General features: G+C 39.0%; 1 protein-coding gene across 2 annotated transcripts in view; it reads left to right on the forward strand.

Moving 5' to 3' along the window:
- LOC149459998 (F-box-like/WD repeat-containing protein TBL1X) overlaps nt 1-27238 on the forward strand; it is a 381219-nt gene that overhangs the window by 235998 nt on the left and 117983 nt on the right. The window contains exon 4 of one of the 2 annotated variants that reach the window (XM_089680283.1): nt 5433-5505. The exons of the other annotated variant lie outside the window; for it this stretch is intronic. The gene's annotated coding sequence lies outside the window, so the exon portion shown is untranslated. The remainder of the gene's footprint in view (nt 1-5432; nt 5506-27238) is intronic. 2 annotated transcript variants of the gene reach the window in all.

Below are 27238 nucleotides of genomic sequence, written 5' to 3' on the forward strand. Positions count from 1 at the left end.
TTTTATAGTCCTTTTGAAATTCTAAGGAGGGGCATATTTTTGACATCAATAGTGTGTGAAAATTAAAAACTGTTCATTTTTGTTCCTCTTTTCATGCCAACATATTTTTATGAAAATTTTCACTATGTAAAAGCTTATTATAGTTGTAACAATTGTTTATATATTAGAGCTGCCTATTTCAGGTATAAAGCGATATAACACAAGGGTCCAGCACTACTTAAAAAACTTACGGTAGCCCATATTTTGCTGTAAAATTGAATTTTTTTCTTTGGCAATTAGTTTGCCTTAAATACGGCAGCACCTCAACCTGGCACTCTTTTATCAAATGGTAAAAGACCCATTTTGACCAGCCAGCTGTTGGATGCGACTGCTCTTGTCTTTGTTGATACAATAGTAAATAGTATTCGGAGACCTCAGGAGTGGCAACAACCAAGCTATGTAGTACATGCTGTATGTCCATGAGAGGTATAGTGCAATAGTTAGCAGGCTACAAAGTCCTTAGTGCAGCTCCTTAGCAGATAAAAGGGATATCTTTAACATAAGTAGAAGAACAAAAGATGGCGCATCTAAGTGCAGTACATTAGTACTGTACATTTATTAATCAAAACAAAAATATCCACTCACATGTAGAAGAATAAAAACAGTGCACATCTTGTAAACTCTGAGCCATCATCCAGTGCGGAGATACATCCAAGCAATGGGACACAGAGCCACTGGTTAAGTTGGAACACAGGCGCAGGAGCCGAACTGTCAGCAATCTGATAGTGTGGGAGCTTCGTGTGATGTCAACATGTGATGACATCAGACTCCAGGGTTGTGTAAGGGGCATGGCTTTGCATTCTGAGGTGGTAATGCCTCTTTCTTAAGCCTCTGAGTTTACATGATATGCACTGTTTTTTATTCTATTACATGTGAATTGATATTTTTTTTATTAACAAATTTTCTAATGTGCCACACTTAGATGCACCCTCTTGTTGTCTTCTTCTTTGCTGAAGCAAAACTGTCCTGCTGCTGGCCAATTTCTATTAAGTTTTCTTTAGGATTTAAGCAACCACAAATGATAAAGCTGTGGAAAATTGGCTAACAGCAGGACATTTTTAAATAACGAGGCTAGACTCAAATTTACCAGAGACAAATGGCACAGGCTAAAATTGGGAAACTGCAAATAATACAGCAATGTTAAATTTACCAGCTGGTATATGTCTAATTTTTATTTTATCCATGGGGATAGAAGTGTTTGGTGAATATATTATCAGCGATATTGTAAGTGATATATTGTCAGGTGGTTTAGGTGCACACTGTAATTAGTTTTTCCTTTCAAACAATCAGTGGCATGCTCTGAAGAAAAGGCAGCTCCAAGAACCAATGTTAACACTGGGCATCCCAGACTCAAAAAGGCCATATCAACACTGTTGAAATTAGTAAAACAAAAAACTCATACAAGAAATGAAAACCCCAAAATGCCACCCTTTAAAGGAATTTCACTCTTTTAATGGAAGCTTTGCAGCAAAAGAAAAATGTACCCCCAAACTAAGAGAAAGTCCCAAAAGTACAAAGCCCCAAAGCATGTTTAAAGGGAAGCTTGGCAGCAAAAAAAAAAGGTTATGTGTGGCTAAAAAGTGTTTACTGACTTTAAATCAAGTACAAGATACAATAAAAGACAAAATACCCCCAATAGAATGAGCAAAAAACCATGGATGAGGTATGATGCAGAGAGTGTATATTTAGCTTACCTGTCCATAAAGCCAGTAACTTGTTCAACCCTGAGTTCAATGAATGAGCAAACATGTTCACTGGACCACTTACCCATCTATTAGCACACAGTAAAGAACAAGCTCTGCAGTGCAGTTTTGAATACACTTTATTTTAAATGAAGAATGCTTCAACCCCCCCCCCCCCCCCCAACACACACACACACACACACACACCAAATACTGCATTTTAAAATAATAAAATATTATTATAAAATAATAAATATAATAAAATAATTTTACAGGTCCAGCAATGTTAACTCTAACTATTGTAATTTAAACCCATTTTTTCCAAAAGAAAACTGCTGCTGTAACTGCTTAAAGTGGAACAATAGTCACCTCAGCTCCAGCAATGCTGTGTCCCTGAGCGCCCCACCCGGCTGCTAACATCTTTGGGCGGGGATAATGTCATTCGGCATTGTCGAATTTGTACACTGTGCAGTGCATGTGTGACTCACTGTAAAACAGCATACTGGCAGGTAAGAAGATTTAATGCAGAAGGGGCAAATCATGTCTCTTCTGCATTAAAAATCCTGCCTGTCCGCCAATTTTAATTCTTAATCCTAAAGTTCCAATCCTAAAGTTCTTAATCCTAAAGCATTTTATTTGTCACTTACTTTAAAGTTAGCCATAGATGATTAATTTTCTTTTATCAGCCAGCTAGCTGAACAGATCCCCTCATCCACACATTCAAGGTGGATGGAGGAATTCTTCCCAATGTGTTATTGTATTCTAACAGCAGGGACTCCTCTGCTGTCAGAATACACTGATCAGCACTGCAGCTGATTGGCTGCATGCACTGATCAAACACAAATTTTCCAACATGCCTATTTGAGAGGAGTTGATCATCAGGTCAACTCCTCTCGAATGAGAATGGCCATAGATGGATTGAAATTTGAGCAGTCCCTTGCTGAACCGGCCGAATTTTGGCCAGCTTAAGTCCATGTAAAACAACATGTCTCTCTAAGACTACCTGATTCACATAATGCAATCCTGCTATGTGCTTTTGCTGCTGAGTTGTCACCCTGTAATAGAAAATTCATTCATCGTCCCATCCTCCATTCATAGGGGTTGATTTAATAAAGGCATACTGACTGTTTACTTGCAGTGCACTCACATAGCAGTTGCACTCTGCAAGGGAATTTTTCCCAGAGCTTTGTGAATGATGTCCAAACACATCCAAGCAAAAATGCAGTTTTTTTCCTGCACATGATTCTGTATTCTGTGAAAAGTGAAGATTAACCACATTCACTAAGCTCTGGGGAAAATTCCCTTGCAGAGTGCAACTTTGCTTTCAAAGTGAACAGTATATTTTCCTTTAGTAAATCAAATCCATAAAGCTTTTATTGATAGAAGCTATAGTACCGCTTCTATGAATGGAGAAGGGGAGGAAAGAGCAGGCATAATCAGCACTCTTGACGAGTGCTTGTGATAGGTTCAGTGCTCATATTAACCCCTGCAGCACTGCAAGATTATGGCTGTGGGGATATGTGGAGGTTCCAAGAACTTTGCATTTCAACAAGGACAGCAGGCCAGTAAAAGGGACACTTCCCATTAAATGTATTAACTGTCTGTGACAGACCCAAGCAGGACAGTGGCTTTTGGAGGGAACTAGCCTTCTACCCACTGATTATGGCCCATGGAGAGAGCAGATCATTCTCTGATGATGGATAACAACGCGATGAACGCTGAGAGCAAGGCTTGGATTCATTCTGTGAATAAAGACAATACAGCTTCCCTTCTAGAGTGGTTGGAAAGATGTAATATTATTCTAATACAGGTAATGGTCAGAGGAAATATGGGACTCTCCTGAAGCCTGAGTTGGAGAAGCTGTTCAACTTGGGACAGAAATAGTTATCAACAATCTCCTTCAAGAAATATATGAAGATAAATTAATTCTACTTTTTCAGACCTTTGGAGTATTGTATGAGTTTTGTCTCTTGATGGACAGATTATACAAGTGAAAGCACCTGAAAGACAGCATGTGTAATGTACTTGGTGTATTCAGGGATGGAGTTGACGAGCTGTTTGGGGTGGGCTCCTTGACTTGTCTTGGTGCTTGGCTGTTGGTTAGCTTACTGTAATTAGATCACTGTTAGCTGTTGGCTGTGCTGTTTACCATATAGGATAATATGATCAAGCTCTTACCTAATCAGAGTGGGATGTTTATCCCAATGTGTAATATTGGGCAGCACAGTGGCTAAATGGTTAGCACTTCCGCATGGCAGTATTAGGGTCGTTGGTTCAAATCCCAGCCACAGTACCACCTGCCTGGAGTTTGCATGTTCTCCCTGTGCCTGCATGGGTTTCCTCTAGGTACTCCACTTTCCTCCCACACTCCAAAGACATGCTGGTAGGTGAATTGGCTCCTGTCTAAATTGTCCCTAGTATGCGTATGTATGAATGTAAGTTAGGGACCTTAGATTGTACACCCCTTGAGGGTTAGGGACTGATATGAATGTACAATATATATATAAAGCGCTGTGTAAATTGACGACACTATATACCTGAAATAAATAAATAAATAATATTTGTTTTTATTGTTTATGTGGGGACTGCCCCTGTTTCTGAAGTGTGTGAAAATCTCTATTTCTTTTCAATAAAGAAGTTCCAGTTTTGCACTGAAGCTATTTTCACTTAGTCTTGGGTGCGATGCCCAGCTATAATACCTTGTTCTTGGGTCAAAGCACTGCCCTTGTGCTGCTTTTTTTTTTTTTTTTTCAAAGAAAAATTACCTAAACTTAGGCTTTAAATACAAATAAAGCCATGGATAATAGTTGGAATACTTTGTTTTTGAATCCCTAAACCTACGTTATCAAACTGACACAGTAACAGCTACAGTATATAATCTAATCTTCACAGCCGAGCATTTGATAAGTATTATCAAATTGCAAGTATTTCCTAACATATATAAGATTTTGTTCATTATTGTTCTGGTATTTCTTTTTTCGTATGAGATTTATAATCAATAAAAAGTTTCAAATTGTTAACCTATGGTCAGAGATCTCCACAGGGTTCTCTTTATCCTCCTAACAGTCAAGTTTAGGCTTTTCTTTCTTTGCAGCCTCTAACAATGCAAATGTATTTATTAAATATAGTACAAACAGGGACGTGACATTTTGACTGTAAAAATACAAATGGAATGGGACCCCTATTACTAGTGATTCCATCATCTGTCAGTCTGATAAATGGATTAGTGTAAGTGTTCCAGTGGGGAAATGTAGCCTATGGGGCTTCCAGCTAATTATATTTAAGTTGTTTAGTACTGCTGGGAAGCTGCATCCAGGCAACTGCTGAAAGCTTTGATACAGTGTACACCATTACACTGTGTGTTCAGAAACTCATTACCCTTTCATGCCTTGCTCTGCCTGGAATCTCGGAAGCTGACATGAAATAGAGAGCAGAAATCAATACTTGAGAAGACATTTTATTTGTGCCCCTGGTCCATTTCCTGATTCAGCAGCAGATGTGGACCCTGATATGTTTCTGACAACAACAGCTTTTAAAGTTAAAGTAGGATATGTTTAAATGTACTGTGTGTTAAGTATCCTTGCTTTGTTTTTTGTTCTCATTAAACAAGCTTTCAGTTGAGAGAAGACAATTGTATTTGGATAATTGATAATGAGATGCAATACTGGGGATGAGAGCTATAATACATTGTCTGTATTTTTTTTTTTTTAGTGTCATCTACTTTTTCTTCTGTCCCCATGCATTAGAAGAGGCTGGTTCAAGAAGTGTCTCGCTATTATTACAGGTACTTATATAGCGACATCAATTTACGCAGCACTTTACATATATATATTGTACATTCACATCAGTCCCTAACCCTCAAGGAGCGTACAATCTAAAGTCCCTAACTTATATTCATACATACACATACTAGGGACAATTTAGACAAGATCCAATGAACCTACCAGCATGTTTTTGGAGTGTGGGAGGAAATCCATGCAGGCATAGGGAGAACATGCAAGTTCCAGGCAGGTGGTGCTGTGGCTGGGATTCAAACCAGTGACCCTAGTGCTGTCAGGCAGAAGTGTCAACCATTTAGCCACTGCTGCCTTATGGTACTAGGCACTTAGTAATAATGTCTGATGCTGTGACATTGTTCAGCATAGCACAGTATTATCAAAAGTTAATTGGATTTTTTGCAATGGATGAAAGGTTTTTTTAAATTATCCAAGTTTACCTTTGCAGTGGGAGCCCATTGCCGTGCAAGAATTAAATGCTTGATAGGTCTAGGGGGAGCTGAGGAGGCCACAGTACTTACCTTTCCCCTGCTCCAGTAGGCTTGAATGCTCTCATTTTTCTCCCATTGGCAATCCAGGCTGTGAGTAACCCCATGATGTCATCATGTATAATACAATGCGTTTAACTCTATATTGTATGTGGAGGAGACTGGAGTGTGACCATTGGGAGATTTTTAGCTATGTAGAAGGAGTGCTTGTGTACATTTATACTAAACATACTGAAATGGGTTTCCCATACCACCTTTCTATTTATTATGCCCAAAGACAGATCTCATAGTCAGTATGGACCCACTTTAAGCTTCCTCGATCTTCTCTGTTCTCATAAGTGTATACATCTGGATTTCCCCCGACACTGGTACAGCAGCAAGGGTGATTACAAGCTCTATAGAGAGGAATGGGAAGGCTTAATTGCTTTACGCCTGTATTTTAACAAAGGAAAACACATGTAAAAGTTTGATAAAAGTAGCTATTCCTAAACTTGGTTCCTTCATAGTAAATCCCAGGCCACCAAGTGGAACCTATTCAGCTTAGCTGCAAGTGAAGTAATTCCACCCAGAATTATTATGTGACCCATGTGCTGCATCCATTAATACTTTCTCAGATAGGTGTTTTGCTTCATGACTGAGTTCTTTTAAACAAAGACACTGTTCTTTTACAGCTTGAAACAACACTGATGTTATTGGTTTCCTAGGGGACAAGATTACCTTACGGAAGTACAGCTCTGTTTGTAATGATAGCGCTGGGAGTGTTTTTCTGAGAAAGACAGCATAATTGCTAAAAACCACTTCAGAAGCGTCTCAGGAGGTGCAGTGTACAGGTGCCTGTTATCAACAACCCTGTTTTGCTAGTGAAATGGAAGTTGGCAGAAACAAGATTCATCATGTAGAGACCTCTTGGAAATATGGCACAATTTCCACCATTAGTAAAAATTGTGTGGCTTGCCAATCACATGTATCCCCCATATGATACCGTAATCGGTCTGTAATACACAGTCACAGGCAAATGTCAGAGCTGAGTTATATAATTGTTTAAAAGTATAGGCTGGGCTTCTTTGGTAAAACTCCAACCAGAAAATTTAGCCAGTTTGCACGAAGTAGACAGGAGTAATAACCTGTACTAATTCATGGAAACCTACAGCACATACAAATGCTACCGACCATCGTAATGTATTCTAAGGTATTTTTATTAATGTCTCTCTCCTGAAGATTTCCCTTCAGTCCATGTCTCAGGGACCTAACAGGAAATGAAATAAAATCTCTCTCAAATAATGAGTTTAGATCAGTGATCTCCAATCTGTAACCATTTGCTTGCCTTTATCTGGCCCTTGGGACGTTATTTCCCCCTTTGAAAAAAGGTACTATTCTTCTCACTGACACCAACAATAGGGCATAATTCCTGTACTGACACCAACAATGGGACACTATTCTCCCCCCAATACTAAAGATGGGGCACCATTTACTATCACCGATGCCAAGACATTTTCTACTCCCACTGGCCATAGTCCAGCCCAACTAAATCTGAATAACCGTAAACTGGCCCCTTTTTTTCTGAAAATTTCGATACCCTTGGTTTAAATAGTTGTCACTGCAAAAGGTGTACCTGTTGAAAGAGTTCCCTCTACTCCCCTTTTGGTGACCACTGTAAAATTGTAGATCCCTTGGCTTTTTTCCTGGTAAAAAGTGTCACACAGACAAATCTCCCTAGCAGAGTCACAGATAGCAATGATATGACTGAGATATGAATAGTTCTCTAATCTAATCCTGCAAAGCGAGGAGATCTATTAGTAAAAGCAGCACATATTACACTTGTTAGGCACACGGTTAACTATTGATTGCCCCTAGGGCTCTGTACACAGATCAACGATTTGGCTGTTTCTTCTTCCTGCAAAGCAGGTAAAAAAAAAACAGTCAGATCTGTTATTAAAAGCAGCACATATTAAACTTGTTAGGCACACAGTTAACCCCTTGAATGCCCCTAGATGTTAACCCTATCCCAACCAGTGTCATTTGTACAGTGTACAGTATTATCACTGTTCACTGTATTAGTGTCACTAGAAATATTAGTGTTCAGTTAGTGACCCTCCTAGATAGTGTCTGTTATTGCCACATTGCCCACCACCCTTTCACAGTCCCACTATAAGTTGCTGATCACCGCCATTACAGTATAGCATCTATAGCTGTGTAAATTCAAGTATATATCATAATTTGTAGATGCTATATCTTTCACACAAACCAATTCATATACATGTTTTGGGATCTGGGTTTTTTTGTTTTGTTTTTTACCAATGACATATAGCACATTACAATTTGGCCTAAATTTATGAAGAAATTTGATTATTTTTTTATTATTATTATTATTATTATTATTGGATATGTTTGATAACAGAAAGTAGAAGATTTTTTTTTCTTTTCAGCACTTTTGGTCTTTTATATAAGAAAAAAAAAGAAAAAAAACAGTGGTGATCAAATACCACCAAAAGAAATCTCTATTTGTGTGAAAAAAATGATATAATTTAATTTGCGTACAGTGTTGCATGACCATGCAATTGCCAGTTAAAGTAACACAGTGCTTGAATAGGGCAAATAACATAATATATATACTGTATGTATATATATATATATATATATATCAGGGCTTGAAATTTCTACTCGCTTGCTCGCGTTTGGCTAGTGAAAATAACATGGGTGCGAGTGTGTTCCAGCGCCGCATCGGAGGGTGGGAGGCGGGTGCTACCAGCAGCACCAACCTACCCCTAGCACTGTGTTGAGGGGGGGTGCACTGCTGGTGCCGCTCCTCAGTGACCGGAGTGATTTCAGTTTCACTCCTGTCACAGGGAGCAGCTGCTGACACTTGCTGGAGGGAGGACTAGGCTTTCTCCTCCCTCCTGCCTGCAGGGGGCAATAGACAACCAGCACTAAGGAGTGAAGGCAGAGTGTCCTTCCTCTCTCCCCTTGTCATGTGACTTATCACATGACCAAAGGAGGGAAAGAAGGAGAAGCTGCATTCACAAGAAGATCTGTGAGTACAAAGGACCTGGAGGGGGACCTGGGCAAGGTTTGGTGCGGCAACTGGTGGAGAGTAAGGTTTTTGCCTGGCTAGTAGGTCTAGACTTGATATTTTAGCCCTGATATATATAACATCAAACCATAAATACTTGGACATTTATTGCCATTGTATTACTCATTATTAAGCAACTATGGCTGAACATAGGATTGTGCACAAATACAAAGAATTCTGTTGTGGAAAATGGATAAGGACTGTTGATGAAACCATTTGTTCACATTGCGTATAGCTGTTTCAAGCTTGTTAACTCTTTTCAGTGCAAGACACCTTAGCTGGCTTGGGGAGAAATCATACATAACAAACACTTGCACTGAAGTACAATATTGATTTTCATGTCCGGAGTTCTCTTCTTCTTAGATGACTGTCCCTAACTAGCATTCAGCAGAAACTCGCTGATTTTAAGGCTAGTCAGCGTCTGCCTGATTATGGAACAGTTGACAACAGTATTCTGCTTCAGACCAAGCGTCACAATATAATCTTTCCACTTGCTTTGACACTCTATGGTTCAGCCAAGCCTACACAACCCCAAAGCTTGACAGTGAATAAATGGTATGATCTGTGTCAGAGAAAGGTGATTGGTGTTGCTGGACCCACCATCTTTAATGAAGTAATGTGCACAAAATTGGACGAGTGCTGTTTGGAAAATGTGTTCATTTGTCTGCTAAAAGCCAGCTGCTTAAAGCCGGCCATACATGGATCCAAAATCGGCCGGTTCAGCAGGAGCCAACTGAATTTTGATCCATGTATGGGCATTGTGGTTGCACAGAAGTCGTACTACAGATCACTTTTGTACAACCACCCTGTAGGGTTTCCCTACTCAACCAGCACCGCAGGTTATAGCCGGCCGTGCTGATCAGTGTATTCTGATGGCGGATAAGTTTCTCCACCATCAGAATACAATAGCTCAGCGGGAGGATTCCCCCATCCACACATTTGATGGAATCAGTCCTATTTTTGTTCAGCTGACTCATGTATGGCCTGTCTTTGTGTGGTTCAGTTTGAGACTCTCCACCCCTCCCCCCCAGTTATGGGATTCTCCACACCCCCATCTCTCTTAAACCAGGGATTCTCAGCACACACACCCTCCTAGTCCAGGGAGTCTCCTCACTCTCACCTCTCTTAGTCTCGGGATTCTCCACTCCCTCTTAGTCCAGGGATTCTCCACACCTTTCCTCCTAGTCAGGGATTCTCCACACCCCCTCCTAGTCCAGGGATTCTCCACACCCCCTCTTCTAGAAAAGGGATTATCCACACCCTCCCTCCTAGTCAGGGATTGTCTAAACACCCCCCCTCCAAGTAAAGGGGTTTTCCACACACCCTCTCCAAGTCCAGGAATTCTCCAGACATCCTCTCCTAGTCCAGAGATTCTCCACATACTCTCTCCTAGTCCAGGGATTCTCCAAATACCCTCCCCTACTTCAGGGACTCTCCACACACACACACCCCCTCCTAGTCCAGGGATTCCCCACACACCCTCTCCTAGTCCAGGGATTATCCACTTCTCCTAATCCAGGGACTCTCTACACCCCCTCCTCCTAGTCAAGGAATTCTCCACATTCCCCCACTCCTAGTCCAGGGATTTTTCACACTTCCCCTCCTAGTCCAGGGATTCTCCACACAATTGCCCCCTGCTAGTCCAGGGCATGCAGGCAGACCTACCCTTGTAGGATTATTGTGCAGAGTTGACAACCAGCCATGCCTCCATCAGACAAGGTGCCAGAGCACTGCAGCATGATGCTGTGTGGGCGGGACAAGGAGTAGGGTGAGAACATTCCTCTTCCTTTGCCCACCCCGCTACAGAAAAACTTTCCTGAGCTGACAGTGCAGTGGACTCCCAGGCAAGCTGCCACTGCGACTGTAGTGCAGTGTAGCTCAGCCTCAATACCTACTAATGGAGCTTATATTTGACTTGGCCATGTCACCTTTGTGGTACCCAGGGTGGGCTGAACCCCCCTAGGTATGCCACTGCTATCCAATACTAAAAAAAGTCTTCAGTAATACTTTGTCTACTGTCTCCCATCAAGAATTCAAGAATTATTCTTGGTTCAAATGTGCTGCTTTCCTGAAATTCCTCTCCCCAGTCTGGTTTGGTTGCAAAGGATGTCTCACAAGTCTGCAGTAATTATTCTCCTTGCATCCTAATATTGTGTGTCTGGGCAGATTCATTCTTTTTTGTAATTTCTGTCCTGTTTCACCAATGTAACCTCCTTGGTTGCACCTGTTAACACTGAATGAGATAAACCACAGTACTACTGTAGAGGTACAACTGTATATTCCAGTTATATTGAAATTTCTTTTTTTATGTGTGATACTTTTGGATGGATTGATGTGGCTGAACAGTTTGCATTGTTTATTGTTTTAAGTCTTCATACCCTATTCCCTGTAGCTGAAATTAAGTTTCCTGCTGCTTAGATCATGTCTAAGGTTTGCTGGGTGTCTGAAGGCGTTCATCAGGGATTGTAAAAGATTGCTTTCAGAGTTTCATCCTCTGTTATGATGCAAGAAGAAGGTTCTGAAGCTCTCACCTCCTAGGCTACTTTAACACTGACCCTAGCAAAAACACAGCAAAAACGCATATGTATTTTTATTGCATTTTTACAGTTTTTTTGCCCTGTTTTTTGCTGGACATGTGACTCAAAAATGCACCAAAACTGCACCACGGGTGCATTTTTGATACGTTTTTGCAGTGTTTTCCATTGATTTCAGTGGGGATGTGCATTTTTGGTGCTTTTTTACCGTACCAAACCTACACCAAAAATTCAGCATTTTGACAAATGCATCTCACCCGCAAAGGATCACTGTGAAGAATTCCATAGGAATACATGTTCATACATTTTTTTTTCACTTTTTTAAAAACAAAAGCCGAAGAAAAATGGATCAGAATGAAAGCAGCCTTAGTTAAAAATTAAATCATTTTAAAAATGGCGTGAAGATTCCTTCATGTCCCTGTCACTTTATACTTTTGCTAGTCCTTATATATTTACATAGTAAGGCTGGCCATAGACGAGCCGTTTATCATCCAAATTGTCGGCCGATAAACGAAAAATCGGTCGTTGCCAATGCTGCCACCAATGTCTACGAAAAAAGTCTGTTTTTCATGGATTTTCCAGCATGACCGATAAAAAGAAACGAGGAGATCCACGAAAAACGGCCAACTGCATTGGCTAACGGACGGTGTGAATATCGACCGATTTTTCGTGCGGACGAAAATTCGGCCGATAAACGACCCGTCTATGGCCTGCATTAGTCTGGCACAGTTGATTCAGAGGAAGGCAAAAAACCCAGCAAAGCATGATCCAATTTGTTCCTGCAGGGGAAAAAATCCTGATCCCCCAAGAGGCTGCTGGATATTCCCTGGATCAACTTTACCTATAAATGTTAGTAACCAGTTATATTATTTGTATCTATGAAAGAATCCAGGCCTTTTTTAAAGCACTCCACTAAGCTGGCTAGAACCAACTTTTGAGGGAGTCTATTCCACATTTTCACAGCTCTTACTGTGAAGAAACCTTTCTGTATTTGGAGATTAACCTCCCTTGGGGTTTGATTATGTCACTATTTCTGTGCTCAAAGCGGTACAATTTTTTTGCATGGAAATATGTTGTTTTTTTATTGTAGGCCTGTAGTTTTTAGGAATAACTCACTGAAATCTGTCCAAATAAGAGTCTAGTAAACATCCCGGGTATGATAAAATTTGAAATGCGAAATCATAAATTATAATATAATAAATAATCATAAAAAATAATAATATAATAATAAATGTAATTCAATAATATAATCAAACCAAAAACACTGAAATTTTAAATAGAGCGCCAAGTTCGCACATCACTGAGCTTAGTTGCAAAATCGTTTTCAGTGTCTTCCCCACGAATCATTATCACTCAATTCTGCAAGTGGTTCTAATTTACTATCCCTGTTCTCTAGCCGGTCTAAAACCGCTTTTGACCTAAAGGGATGCTTTTTGAACGCCATGTACTTTTCTCAGTTTCCAGGCAATAAGAACAGTAAAAATGCAGGCAGGGCACAGGACAAAGCACTCAGGACAAAATGTATGTGAAATGGTTCGATACAGTAATGTTATACTATGCGATTTTAGTGTATTGAGTGAATGTCACTTTTAAAATTTTTGAATTTCCCGCTGGCTCCGTCCCCTGTACATCCCGTACCTCCCAACGCTCGTAGGGAATGGAACCCGGAAGACGGATGGCGGCATCGGCTGGAGGAGATGGCTGTAGACGCTGCATGGGGGACATCGCGGGAGCGAAGGACAAGGTAAGTGCAAGAGGGAATTCCTGAGCAACGCTTTAGGTACTGAAAGTTAAGCCCGAGCTACACTCGGGAATACCGCCAGGGGGGTTAAGGGTGAATAAGGCTACTTTGAGACTGATCCGCTGCAAAAACACAGCAAAAAAGCATAGACTTAAAAACTGCACCAAAGGCATTTTCGAGGCGTTTTTCAGGTATTTTCCATTGATTTCAATGGGAAGAGGCGTTTTTGGTGCATTTTTTTCACTCCCCAAATGTGCCCCAAAGATGCTGCAAGCAGGAGTTTTTACACCTCACCGCAGGCGCAATGACTCAGTGTGAAAACATACATAGATATACATTCACATACATATGGAACCATTTTTATTGAGCTTTTCAGGTGCTTTTTTTAACGCAAAAATGCTTCAAAAACTCCTCAGTGTGAAAGTATCCTAACTGTACACCGAGTTCACTATATGAACCACTGATGTATTTATACATGTTAATCATATCCCCCCTTAATCTCCTATTCTTCTCTGTATTTTTTCAACATTCAGTTAACAGTGCCTAAAATATATATAATTATAAAATCTGTCCAAATTCACTATGCATGCTTTTTAATATTTCAATGTGACAAAACAGTTGGGGAGAGCTGCTAAAAATATTTCAACGTCTAAATTAAAATACCAGAGCCTGCATTTTTTTTGTGTAGAAATGAAAATCTTAGTCTTATTCTCAAGTGTGCTATATATGATAATCTTATGTCTGCACAGAAGAAAAAAAGGTTTCTCTTTGAACTTCATGCTTCTCACATAATATATTTCACCTGGATCAATGGAAAAATGTAGTCCAAGGGAATATGTGAAACATGACTTCCTATCGGGGCAGACTGACCATTCAAGCACTCGGGCGCTGCCCGAGGGTGCGGGGTTAGAAGGGGGCCCCATGAAATGCCCCTGGTACCTTTTTTATAGGCTTTTTTTGAGTGTGGGTGAGGACACAGGGGCCCCATGATCCCCTATTGCCCAGGGGCCCCATGAGTTGTCAGTCTGCCCCTGCTTCCTATGTAAGTTCACATGTAGATAGAGTTTTGATAAAGTCTATGCATTGCCAGTTCTATTTCTGGGAAACACTGATGTTTGTGATAGGCAGGCAGGTCAACATTTTACTAAAAACCAGTAGGCTAATTCTCTTTAGGGGATACAAATAAAACATGTTAATAGATCAGGGATTTTGTTATCCTTGGTGTCCATGTTTGAACTGAGTATGCTAAATGTTTCAGCTGCATATACTGTATGCTGTTTATAAAGATCAAAAGAAGGGCAAACTTAAAGTGGTTCTAAATTCCAAATTTTTTGTACCTTTTTGTATTCCCTGCATTAAAGTATGAAAATGTGCCACTATTTGTTGTGCCAACCCCTACCCTCCAAAAAAACTTAGTTGACTCCTCCACCAATCATGCGCTGACCCATGTGCAACACTGCTGCTCTCTCTTCCTGGTCTCACAAGAGGCACCTCCTGGGTCTTTCAGTCAAATCCTGAGAAGAGGGATCAGGGGCATGGCAGAGCCTATGAACGCACACAGTCCATTTTGATAACTGAACTGATACATAATGCTTTTAATACAAAAGTTTATATCTACTTTAGGTCACTGAAAACCATGGCCAGATGACCTTGGTTACAATCTTTGTTTTATGAGTATAATTAAACTGATTTACCTGAAGGCAAACAAAATGTTCAGTGAGATATGAAGTAATCATTTTCTATATGATCATTATAAAGGCAGATGACTTTTCTGATAGCAGTTTGGGAAGCACCGATGATACAGAAGGTCATTAACTTTATAGTTTGCCTTATATCCCAATACGTGCGATCATTTTGTAAGATATTTTAGGAACAATATGTATATTTGTATTGCTGCTACAGTATGATTCATTTGTCTATACTTCTTTGAGATTTTAACCAACCACCTTTTGGGAAAAATTTATATGTATTGACATGCGGTAAACAAATTATTTTATACCCTGTTTTGAGACAGCTAGAGCTTTCTTTAGATGGTATTTAATAATCACTGGGTTTTTGATTTTTGTTTTACTGTCGAGATGAAAATGATTCAAATGTTAGCAAAATAACCGGTTTCCCTTGTTTTCTGTTATAAAATGTATTGAATTAATAATCCAATGTTATTCAGTCTCTGTGAAAGGTATAGAGTAGGAGTCTCTACACTTTCTAAACAAAGGACCAGTTTACTGTCCTTCAGACTTTAGGGGAGCCAGACTGTGCCTAGTGGGAGAAACCTTTGCCCCATCTTTGAAAGTATTTGGGGGAGAAATCATTGGTGTCAGTAGGAGGAATAGTACCCCATTGTTGGTGTCAGTCAAAGGAATTTTGCCCCTTCGTTGATGTCAGTGGAAGACATAGTGCTCCATTGTTGGTTTCAGTGGCAGGAATTATGCCCCATTGTTGGTGTTAGTGACAGAAATAATGCCTCAATGGCCAGATAAAGGCAAACAAAGAGCTGCTTTTGGAGACCACTGTTATAGATTCTACAAACTATGGTACAAGTGTATTTGAAATACCTGAACCCTGATGTTATAACTTCTTTAGACCCTAAAACACCAGCTAGTACAACTAAATTAATCCTTTATGGAAAGTAGACACCCCAAAGTATTTGGTGAGAGGTATGGTGAGAATTTGAAGATCTCACCACAGGTTTTTGGAAAATGAGGAAAGTAAATTAAAATGTGATCTTTAATCGTTTTTGGAAAGTATTTCTCATGCACAGTATAGGCACACTTACAATTATATCCTAAATCATATATTGCAACTCCTCCTGAGTATGGGGATACTTCATTTGTTAGAAATTTTCACTACAAGCAGGGGCGGACTGACCATTTGGAAACTCGGGCACTGCCCGAGGGCCCGGGGTCAGTAGGGGGCCCCATGAGATGCCCCTGGTACCTTTTTCATAGGCTTTTTTGAGTTTGGGCAAGGACACAGGCTCCCCATGATCCCCTATTGCCCAGGGGCCCCATGAGTTGTCAGTCCTCCCCTGCTACCAAGCCATACAGAGGGGCCCAAAATCCAAGAAAACCCTTCAGGCTTTTCAAGGGAATATATTACACATCTGATTTCCTGACTACATATCACACTTTTGGAGGCCCTGAAGTGTCAGGATAGTAGAAACACTAATAAATTACCTAATTTTGGAAAGCAGACACATCAAGGGGAAAAGGAAAACAATGGCATTGGCTGCGATCAACAACACTGACACTGTCTGCGATCAGACATCTTGTGCTGACTATAATTTGGCACTAGCTGTATTCAGGCACTGTCTGTTATGAGGTGCTGGTTGTAATCTGGCACTGGCTGTGATCTAGAGCTGGCTGTAATCAGAAAGTGGGCATGAGTAAAACAAAATTAAATGGCGATTCAGATCAGTGAGTGCACCAGCCAGCCATTTAGTTATAACAGCTGGTCCTGAAGAGATTAATTATTTGTTTTTATAGGTCTCTGTAAACTCATGTGGACATCTTTTGGGTAGCCAGAGGCAACTGCAGAGAGCTGGGCCCTACATAGTAAAATCTTTAAAGAACTGGAATGCAATATAAATGACTATCACCTCGGCGTTGATATATTAACCTGGAGAGCATAAAATCTGGTGCAGCTGTACATGGTAGACAATCCGTTTCCAGGCTTTTTTATCAATCCTTAATTGAACAAGCTAAAGTTAGAAGCTGATTGGCTACCATTCAAAGCTGCTTCAGATTTTGCACTCTTCAGTTTTAGAAAATCAACCCTTATGTACTCTGTACAACTGGTCAGAGAAAGATGTTATGGGTTGGGATGAGTAAACTTGAGAGTTTTAATTTTTGACAGCACAATTGTTAATTTTATTGCAAATGAATTTCACTGAAATCACTCCAGTCATCCCTCTTAATAGTACATGATACAGGAAAATAAAGTAGTCAGAAAAGAAGCTGAATCTCCACACTCTGGGCTTCAGCAACATTTTGAAACGTTCCTACAGCTTGGAGTTTATCAATTCACTTTCTTTTCTAATTTGCTGAAGTGCAATGTGCAGGACAGGCACAATAGGAATTTAAGAAAAAAATATATGCGTCCATAATTAAATATGCAATGGGCATTAGGATGGTTTCACATGATAAATTATTTTTTTCCAGCTATTTGTTTGCCCAAGTTTCTGTGTTGGTCTCTGCTAGTGTTATTTATCCCATCCTAATGACAATATGTTCTTGACTATATTTGCCATTTTCTACTGACTGTTCAACTTATTGGCAATAAATTCCAATTGTAGGAGAATGATAACTTGTTACCAGCAGAGTTAAAAACCCAATAGGACCGTCTGAAACTTGCTAGCCTGAGGAGACTGGCCTGGGAGGACCTTTGCCGGAGAGGTCTTCCAGTGCACCCACAACCTCTTTCCTCTCATTTCTTCCTTCTTCTGACTGGCCAACCGAAGGGAAAGTCCCAATCCTTGTTGGTGGTCAAGAAAAACATCCTTACAACCCCTTCTTATCTTCCCCCCTTACTTCCTTCTTCCCCACCCCTCTCTTTTTTTTACTGTACCTGTAAATTTGTTCCCTATGCTGGCCAAGTTCAGCTCCTAGGTTAGTTTATTGTTGAGGTGGACCAGTAGCTTCCTGATCCTAGTCTCTTCGCGATCACTATCCCCCCAAGTTTTAATTCGCTGTATTTCACTTCCAGGAGTGAAGTGCCAGAGGCTTTGGGGTTTTTTTCTCCTTTTTCCCCTTTTGAGATAACTGGACTCCAGGTCAAAATCATATGGGTATTATTTACCTGCCCAAGTTGTAGGTGGACATACACTTTGAATCAAGACGGTCCTATTCTAGATAGCCTCATTCTTTATTCCTTATGTAAGCCCCACAATTCAGCACAGAACCCTTATTCTTATCCTTTACACATGCAAGCTTCTATTTAGCACCCATAGATTTTGACCAGAGGTAAAGAATTTATTAATGTTTTGGAATTTTTAATGATTGGTCCTTAAAATGTAACCTGATCTTTATGTAAGTCAATAATAAATAAGATGCTATTTAAAACACATTTTAAACTGGTGAGTCTTTAAGGAGGAAATGGCTTAAACTTTTACCCTGTTCCCGCCAGGCATATATGTGTCCATGGGGAATGGTTTTCTGTGATGAGAGGGCACTTGTTTTGAACAGGAAGTTGAAATCCATCTATTTATACACTCCTGAGATTGTGGGGAATGTGCTGTTGACATATATTAGTGTTTAGGTTCTATTAAGGTAAGGGCATACCTGAGACACTGTGGTGGTCACCGTTTTTGGACTGAAGTGTTGCACGGCATTTTCTGAGTGCAGAGTGAAAGAAATGGGGATTTCTGGTTTTGACACATTTTATAAACTATTTTTATTTTGAATCTATAAGTGGGACTTTGCTACACGTTTGGATGCACTTGTTTATGATGCTATATGATATTTAGCACATGCATTATGAAATGTGAATTAAATGCACCATTGGATATACAGTATTGTGGATATACTTTAGTGTAATTTCATACAATAACTGAGATACATTTGACATTATTGATCTTTTTATATTTCTTTTTAGTTTTACTATATATTTTTCTTGTTTGTCAGCAGTGCATCACTATTTTCTTGTATATATTCTTTGATTGTGTGTGGGAGCACATTTGGTGATAGCAACAGCTGAGTGATAAACATATTGTGCTTGGTTGATAGGTGGTAGCACACTAGTTTGTTTTTTCTGCATTAAGCATAAGTCGTTGCCATTGAATTCCCCTAAGTTAAACCCAGACAGATGGCAAATATGTGCACAAAAAGAAGAGGAGACTACTAGATAAACTCAAAAGTGAATCTTCAAATGACAGTTGGAAATTTAGGTATATTGTTAAAAATAGCTGCCCCTATTGCCCAAAACAAAGTTCCTGTAATCGCTACAGAAGTATTGATATGAGTTTATACAGTACACAAAATACTACTTTGATTAATCTCACATGCTATTTGGACTTTGGAAGTTTGCAGTTGGTGTTGAATGCCTGTTTCCCTTGACATGGCCAACACTTGAAAGTATTTGGTTATTCTGGCAGTTTACAACAAGACAAATAGAAATGCTGATCACTTTCATTCTTGAATACTTTTTCGCTGCAAGTTACTTTATCCCATTTGCTTCCATGCTGGCAGATAATTTACATTCATCATATTTCAATTCCACTCTTTGTAATATAGCCTTAGAAAGACCCTGGCTGTGTCCTCTATGGTGTATTTGGATTACACTACTATCCATTTCCTTTGAAAAGATGTATCTTATGGGCCTTGAGCTATGCAATGAGAAAGAAGCAAATAAAAATTGATAAAAATTGTGCAATCATTCTTCCAGCTGATATGAGAATGATAGGAAACTGAAATAGAAAGCCATCATAACTGTTTTAAAAACAGCAGAAAAGTGCAACAAAACCACTCTAACATCACATATTTTTCATAGCCTTCTACCCTTTGTATCCTTTTTCACTGAACCTGTTTATATATGCAGATATATATGCAGATGTAAATATATATATTTCATTTTTATTTTAATTAATATTTCATTTATTCATATAAATCATACATACAGCTCCTTCAGCAAAACTCAGAGGCTTGTGGGAATATAGGTTTTAGCTTTGATTGTACTGAGTATTACAGGGTCAATAATTTGTAACAAGATTCCTGAGTCTTCATATTGATGGATTTGGATTAGAACAATTTAATGGTCCTTTTCTTTTGATGGGTGAAAAAAAGTGCCACAGTTCCATATCTCATTCTATGATAAGCTATACAGTTGACCCTGCAGAAATGTTCTGTGGCAATTTATACATCATAGATAGGGTATGTTCAGTCATTTTAATTTTAAACACACAGGGTTCCAAAAGGGGTCAATGAATCTAGTTATCTGACTGATGGATTTATGGAAGAAGCTAGTAATTTGAGCATAACTTCTATTGGAAATTGTCCTACGTTTGGTACTAAAAGATTATGTGATTGAAGTTGACCATGTTCCCAGAATTTGCAGCAATGCATGTCTCTGTCAGCTCTGGATGAGTAGAAAAATGTTATCCTTTACATCCTGTTCTGTATACTGTATATCATCATTGTGTTGAGTAGGGGGTCATCGATTGGGCATTCACTGCAACTACACCTGTTTTTATTATTTCTTTCAACATGAATTGGGTGTGTCTTGCTAATAAAGATTCCTATCTACCACTGCAAAGCCATTTAGCTTCCTGTAGAACACCAGTGAAGACCTCCATTCTCCCTTTGACACACATATGCCTATACGTTCTTTATTGTGTTTTTCAAAGCCATACACATAGGTAGATCACATTTAAATGTATTCTGTGTAATTTGTAGGTAGCTGTTTGCATGAAATGTGTTCTTTGTATGCATTTGTAATATACATGTGTACAAACATATTGTAATCTCAGTTTATGTGATTGGATTTCAGTTTTACAGAACTGTTCACAGAAGTAAATTCAGTTTTGAAATGAAACACAGCGCTGCTTCTCTCAGTTTTGTTAGCTAGCTGTTAATCATTAGTAGGACAGTATAGCTCCAATTCATAAATTTGCTTAGCACAATGACTTTTATGGTAAAGGTGTAGATATGGGTGACCAAGGTACTCAGCTAGTTTGAAACGCCATAGAAAAAATCATGCAAGCCTGAGATTCTAATTATTTTATATGAACTCTGTAAAAATCTTGTGGATTTGGATAAAGAAAAAATGCAGAATTTTGATGTACATCATTTGAAGACTGTCTTTTTTCTAGGAAACTGTAACTTTTTTTTGTTGTAACCTGTATTATGTTTGCAATATATTATTAGTTTATAGAACTAATCTATCAAAAGTTTAGTATAGTAGTACAGGAAAAATAGGAAAAATAATATGTCTACAATGTTCAAATTATTTTACATTTGTTTTTCTAATAGTTTACTCTTATTGTCAAAGTGTTTCCTAAATTGAGCAATGCAGTTAAAAAGGTTATAGATACTAATAAGAGTGAAGGAGGGCTCACACAATGTTGTATACAAAAGATGGACAAAACAAAGGTAACAATATATTTGGTATCAAGTGTCTCTTAAAGTGGAAGGAAAGCCTAACACTTAAATTCTCCCCTGCAATCATTAGTGTAAGTTCAGCCTTATGTCTCAAAATGAAAAAAAAAACACAGTATCCAGTGTCATATGACGTCAACCCCTCTCCCTTCTGAGTCTAAGAGCAGTCAGTGGGCGTGTTTACTGAAGGCTAGTGATATCACTTCTAGGAAGTGACACTGTTCCTATGTAGTCGTTGGCGTATGCAGGATGAGAGGAGTTGTTCTTAGGTTTTCTGGTCATACTCTCTCATGAATAAGGTATTGATAAATGCACAGCAAGCATAAAACTCCACGTCATACTGCCTGGTAGTGTGAGTATAAACGCACAGCAATCAGAAATCACCACCTGATTCCGCCTTGTAGTGTGAGTGTAATTGCACAGCAAGCAGAAAATTACACAGAAAACTACAAATGATTCTGCCTGGTAGTGTGAGTGTAAACAAACGGCAAGCAAAAAACAGCACCTGATTCTGCCTTGTAGTGTGAGTATAAAGGCACAGCAAGCAGAAAACACCAACTGATTGCATCTTATAGTGTGAGTGTAAACGCACGGCAAGCGCAAAACTCCACAATTCCACCTGGTAGTGCGAGTGTAAATGCACAACAAGACAAAAACTTCACGTGATTCCACCTGGTAATGTGAGTGTAAACGTACAGCAAGCAGATAACTCCACATGTTTCCGCCCCAAAATAATGTGAGTGTAGTGAGAATGGATAATAAAAAGTCACAGTATTGGTGGTTGCAGGTCCACATAAAAAGGTCTTGAGCCACCTAATGCACAAACAATAAAGACAGATCATCTAAGCAGAGAACTTTAATGGGAAGTAAAGGATTAATAACAAAATGCACTCCTTCTGTGTAAGGGAAGATAAGGCTTGTCATCATTTTCAGAGAATGATCCACTGGGACCATGGCTGGCTGAAGAGTTCAGTATGTAAGTGGTTGGAATAGCATAGTTTAGCAGGGAAGCTGGTGGTGAGATGTGAGTCACTATGCTAGCTTTGCAGTGGCTCACCTCTCACCACTAGCTTCCCCACTAAACTGCACATTCTGCCGATGACTGGGAGGAATGGGGCAGTGCTGGGCAGGACTGGGAAGGACAGGTGCAGGTTTACTCAAACCTCAAACCAGAAAACTGCTGATTGTCTAACTCAAATTAGACTTTCTAAGCTAGACAACCAGCAAATCTGAAAATAAATAATATCAAAATTAAAGATCTTTAACACAGTAATCATGTGCAAATGCTCAATTTTGACTGAAAATCCACTTTAAGTTAGAGGTTTGACTTTTGCCTTCAGAACTTCATAAGGCCTTCTATGAATGCTGACATACAAGTCATGAACTGTATGTTGTAAGATCTAGCTTTGTTCTTCAAGAAACAAAATCGCCAGAGGAATTAAGGAAGTAGAAATAACTTTGCACTCTTCTCTGCAGAAATTCCCATAAGTGTTCAATGATATTTAGATGTGCTAATTAGGGATACTAAAAAAAGGCATTATACTTCATATTATAGACCGCACCACTATGTTTATTTATTGTCAACAGAATTTGTGAGTTGATTGGAGTTTTGGCTTTTTTCAAATGTAACTCTGTCTAGTTATAGGAACGACTGATTGACCATATGACCTTGACCACCAGTGGTCCTGGTGTTAACATGCTAACGTACAAGGGTATATATGCACCTTTGTTTCTTTGCCTTGGATTCTTCCAATATACAAAGTACACCTTGACTAAACTCCAGCTTTGACGTAATACACAGTTGTTTAGGGATTAAGTTCTAAAGGAGTTGATCCAATTCCGTAGTACTTTAAATTATGCAGGTTAAAGATAAGTTATATTTTAATGAAACCTCTACAGCCCTCAACCTGTCCAAGGCCTGGCAGTAATTGCGTCTTGCGGGTGCTGCAGAAGTGAAGTAAATACCATCAATGCACAAATCCCAACTATAGGGTATAATTAATGTCCTTAAGCACAGTGTCATTTGTCAGCATACGAAGTCTGTATTTAAATTTGATAAGGTAGGAACTCTATAGGTTTAGTAATATTGCACATACTATCTTTTAAGCACTCATCTACCCCAGTTGTTAAGCCTAGGCATAACTTGATAAATGTTAGCATTTACCATGTGTCCCTGAAGGCTCCATCAGCATTGAGATAGTGGGCAGGCACCCGAAAAGTGAGAATTTTTTTATTGTCTGTAGTTTTGCTCCAACTTGTTTAAACATTTGCTATAAATTGGTTGGAGTTCAGCTCAGCAAAGAAGCATCTCTTCAGCCATTATACTACTGAATTTACCTGCAGAGGAACCACTGAGATATCTGACAGATATATTTTCTTAATAATTCTCAAGTGTGAATCTTTATGTCTAAGGAAGGAAGGTGGTGTGAAAGTAGCCGGGCACTCCTGGTGTTGAAGTGGTGTTTGAATATTCCATTATAATTCCAAAATAATCCAACACAGCTGGTGGCTAGTTCCCCAGAAAGCACTGGTCTGGGGTTGTCTCCTGTTTTCTGCTGTGCTCATACACAACCCCCTGAAAATCACAAAATCAGCTAGACCAATTGATGGTAATATCACATGTGTGGGCACCTCAGCCAAATAAAAATTAATCAAAATGTTAAAATCTACTTATGGTGCACTCCATGTGTCAAATGTATGAATTAATGAAAATCCTGTTGGAACAGATTGCATGCCAAGAACTTCTGTTGAAAGCACAAATCATATTCCACTAAGTTTTCTTTTTTTGTGGATGAGTTCATTATGACCTCTATGTGCTTGCTACTCATGTAGCTTTAATAAAGATAATAAAATGTAAATTAATTATAACTGCAGTCTCTCTCACAGTTCTTACTGGAACATACAAAATACAGCCGTTCTATCAGAGCATTTTCAGATAATCAGCGGTATGAATTTGAATTTTGCCCATGTGAGTACCAGGTATTCAGCCAAATCTCACAATATACTGTGGTGTAAATACGCATGTCTAACCAACATCCCTTATTTGCATACTATTTGTATTTATAATGAAACTGCCTTTGCACATGAAAAGAGAACTCTTATGTTGTGTTCAAACTAGCATAAATACTGTATATGGTAACTGCAATAGGCAGGAGTATTTACATCAAGTCCTGTTTAACTGCTCCTTGCTGGTTTTGTCCATATTTTGCACCTATATTGAGCTTATTTAATGATTTCTACTCAGTATGAGTTTTTTGTAGTGTTTCATAAAGAATGACCCGATTTTAAATAGTTATATTTAATAAAGAAAATGTGTTACAGTTACATAACAAACTATTAAGTAAGTCCTCAAGTTTCACTCACCGTGGTATAAATGCTCTGTGTGCCCTCCACCTCCTACACGGATAACATGAAGACGATAGCAGAATCGGCCCCCAGTGCGTCTGAGAGTCTTCTTCCATAGAAGTTGCCGTAGCCGTGATTTTTAAGCTCATCCAAGTCAGCAGGTAATGGTGGAACATAAACACATTTCACATATCCCCTCAAGAAAAAGTCACAGGGTGTAATGTCTGGAGATCTTGGAAGCCAAGAGTGTAGTACCAAGACCACGCAATTGTCATTCAAAGTGCAACAGCCCTGAAACCTGAACATTGGCCAGGGTAGGAAGGGGGTAAATGTGCTGGGTAGACAAGTGACTAAAAAGGGTATTTACTCAAGAGATAAAACTATAATTCTACCACTTTAAAAGTTCTGGTCACCAGTCTTCCAGAAAAATGTGTTGGAACTTGAGCGAGAAGAGCAACAAAGCGAATAAAGGGGCTGGAGAATCTCAGTTATGAAGAATGATAACAAACATTAAACCTATTCTTTGATAGCGATATACAAAGCTTTAAATTGTGACCCTAGCATTGGGAGGAAACTTAATGAAGACACGTGGCCACACAATGAAATTAGACAAGAAGTGATTCAATCTTAAACTGCATAAGGTATTCTTTATCTTCAGAGTGGTAAGAATGTGGAACTTCTGTCCACAGTTGGTGTCAGTAGGGAGTGTAGATAAATTCAAAGAACGTTTGGATGTGTTTCTTAGAGATCACAATTTACACACACACACTCAGGTTGAACTGGATGGACTAGTGTCCCTATTCAACCTTACCAACCATGTAACTATATGTAATTATCTTCAGATAATGGTAACGTGTGTTACATTACAGGGCCCAGCACACTGCATCTGTACTCATATACCCAGCTAATGTGAGGAAATGTTTTAGAAGTCAATGTGCGGAGTATGCACATGAACCATTGCTGGTATCTGTTTTGTTATGGTAAAATATAGTTTCCTATTAGATAAATTCTCAGAGGGTAGAACTTTGAGAACATTATTTGTATTCACAGTTTCCCTAAATCATTTGAAATATGCTCAGTTCAAATGACTTATTTTCTCATTAGCATTCATTTCCCTCATGATTTTGGTACATGAGCACCCCATAAACAAAATAATCATTTTAATGAGCCTAACTGATGATGCAAGTGAACACATCCAATCAAGCAGACCTAGTAATACTTGCTGCATTTTCCAAAGCATCTTTGCAGCTTAATATATTTAATCATTAGCTTGTAACATTTACTTTTCTAAATGAAAGAGATATCATTGAAGTCTTGGCTACAGAACAGTTATGAGTCCTACAGTACATTTTTCTGACAAAAGCAAAGAACATCTATAATTTTTTTTCCCAAGCCTAATCAAGTCAACTAAAAAAAGATATTTTTGTCTTACCATCTGCTAATGACATCTGTAACACTATGTATATAAATAGAGATTTTGTTTTAGGATTTTAAAGAGAAAATATTCCGTTTCAAAAAGCGGTATTAGGATCACCAAGGTAAATTTCAAGCTGAGCTATGATGCATGAAGGGTTTGTTTGAGGTCCTAAGCACAGATTGCTTGTAGTTGATGTCTTGGTGGACAAACAGCTGGTAAATTCATCCGCTATAAACAAACTGACTAATGAGTTTCTAGCTTTAAAGTATATGGGAAACCAAAATAAAAACCTGATTGGGTACTCTTTGCAAAGTGAAGCTATACCTCATTTACTAAGCTCTGGAGCAACTGCACCTGAAATGCACAGTATATTTGCTTTTAGTAACTCAACCCCATTGTCACACTGAAAGACTGCAGACAGGTGTACTTATGCTATCCTGTGGAAGGAAGTCTTACCCAGATGTGAACATCAAAGAAAGTGGCATGGCAGGGCTGGGTCTCAAAAAATTGGGTTGGGATCCCAGGAACACAGCAAGTAGTCACATGACCATTTTACAACACCAAAAATGTGTTTATACTTCAAACTTATCAATAACCATTATTTTTTTAGAGGAAAATAGAAACATAGAGAAGGACCCCATATGGTTATCTTTCTGGTATTGTTATCGTAAAGTATTGATGTTGATGTAAATGATCTGGTTCCCGAGCTGACAGCTTCTACACCCCAGTGGATCATCACAGTCTCTTTGGAAGCCAAATCAGCTGTTGGCAAAGCCTGTGCATGCAATCACACTGGAAAAAAAATCACATTAAAGGTCTAGTTGACTTCCAGTCTGTCACATTGTTGTGAATAAAGCCCTGATGAAAAGGACACACTTGGATCCCTGAAATGTGTTGGCTACTTCTTGGAGTAAATTTGTATCTGGACCTCTTAATCAATTTTGTGGCATTATTTATTTTGAACAGTGGTTTGTTGTTGGCCATAAATATAACCCTCCTACAGATATTTAACAGTAGGTTCAATAGTGTACACTCTAGTATTAGGCATAACGGCAC

This window comes from Staurois parvus, unplaced genomic scaffold (genome assembly GCF_062004578.1).
Source record: "Staurois parvus isolate SC_StPar_1 unplaced genomic scaffold, SC_StPar_1.0 ptg000238l, whole genome shotgun sequence".
Lineage (NCBI taxonomy): Eukaryota > Metazoa > Chordata > Amphibia > Anura > Ranidae > Staurois > Staurois parvus.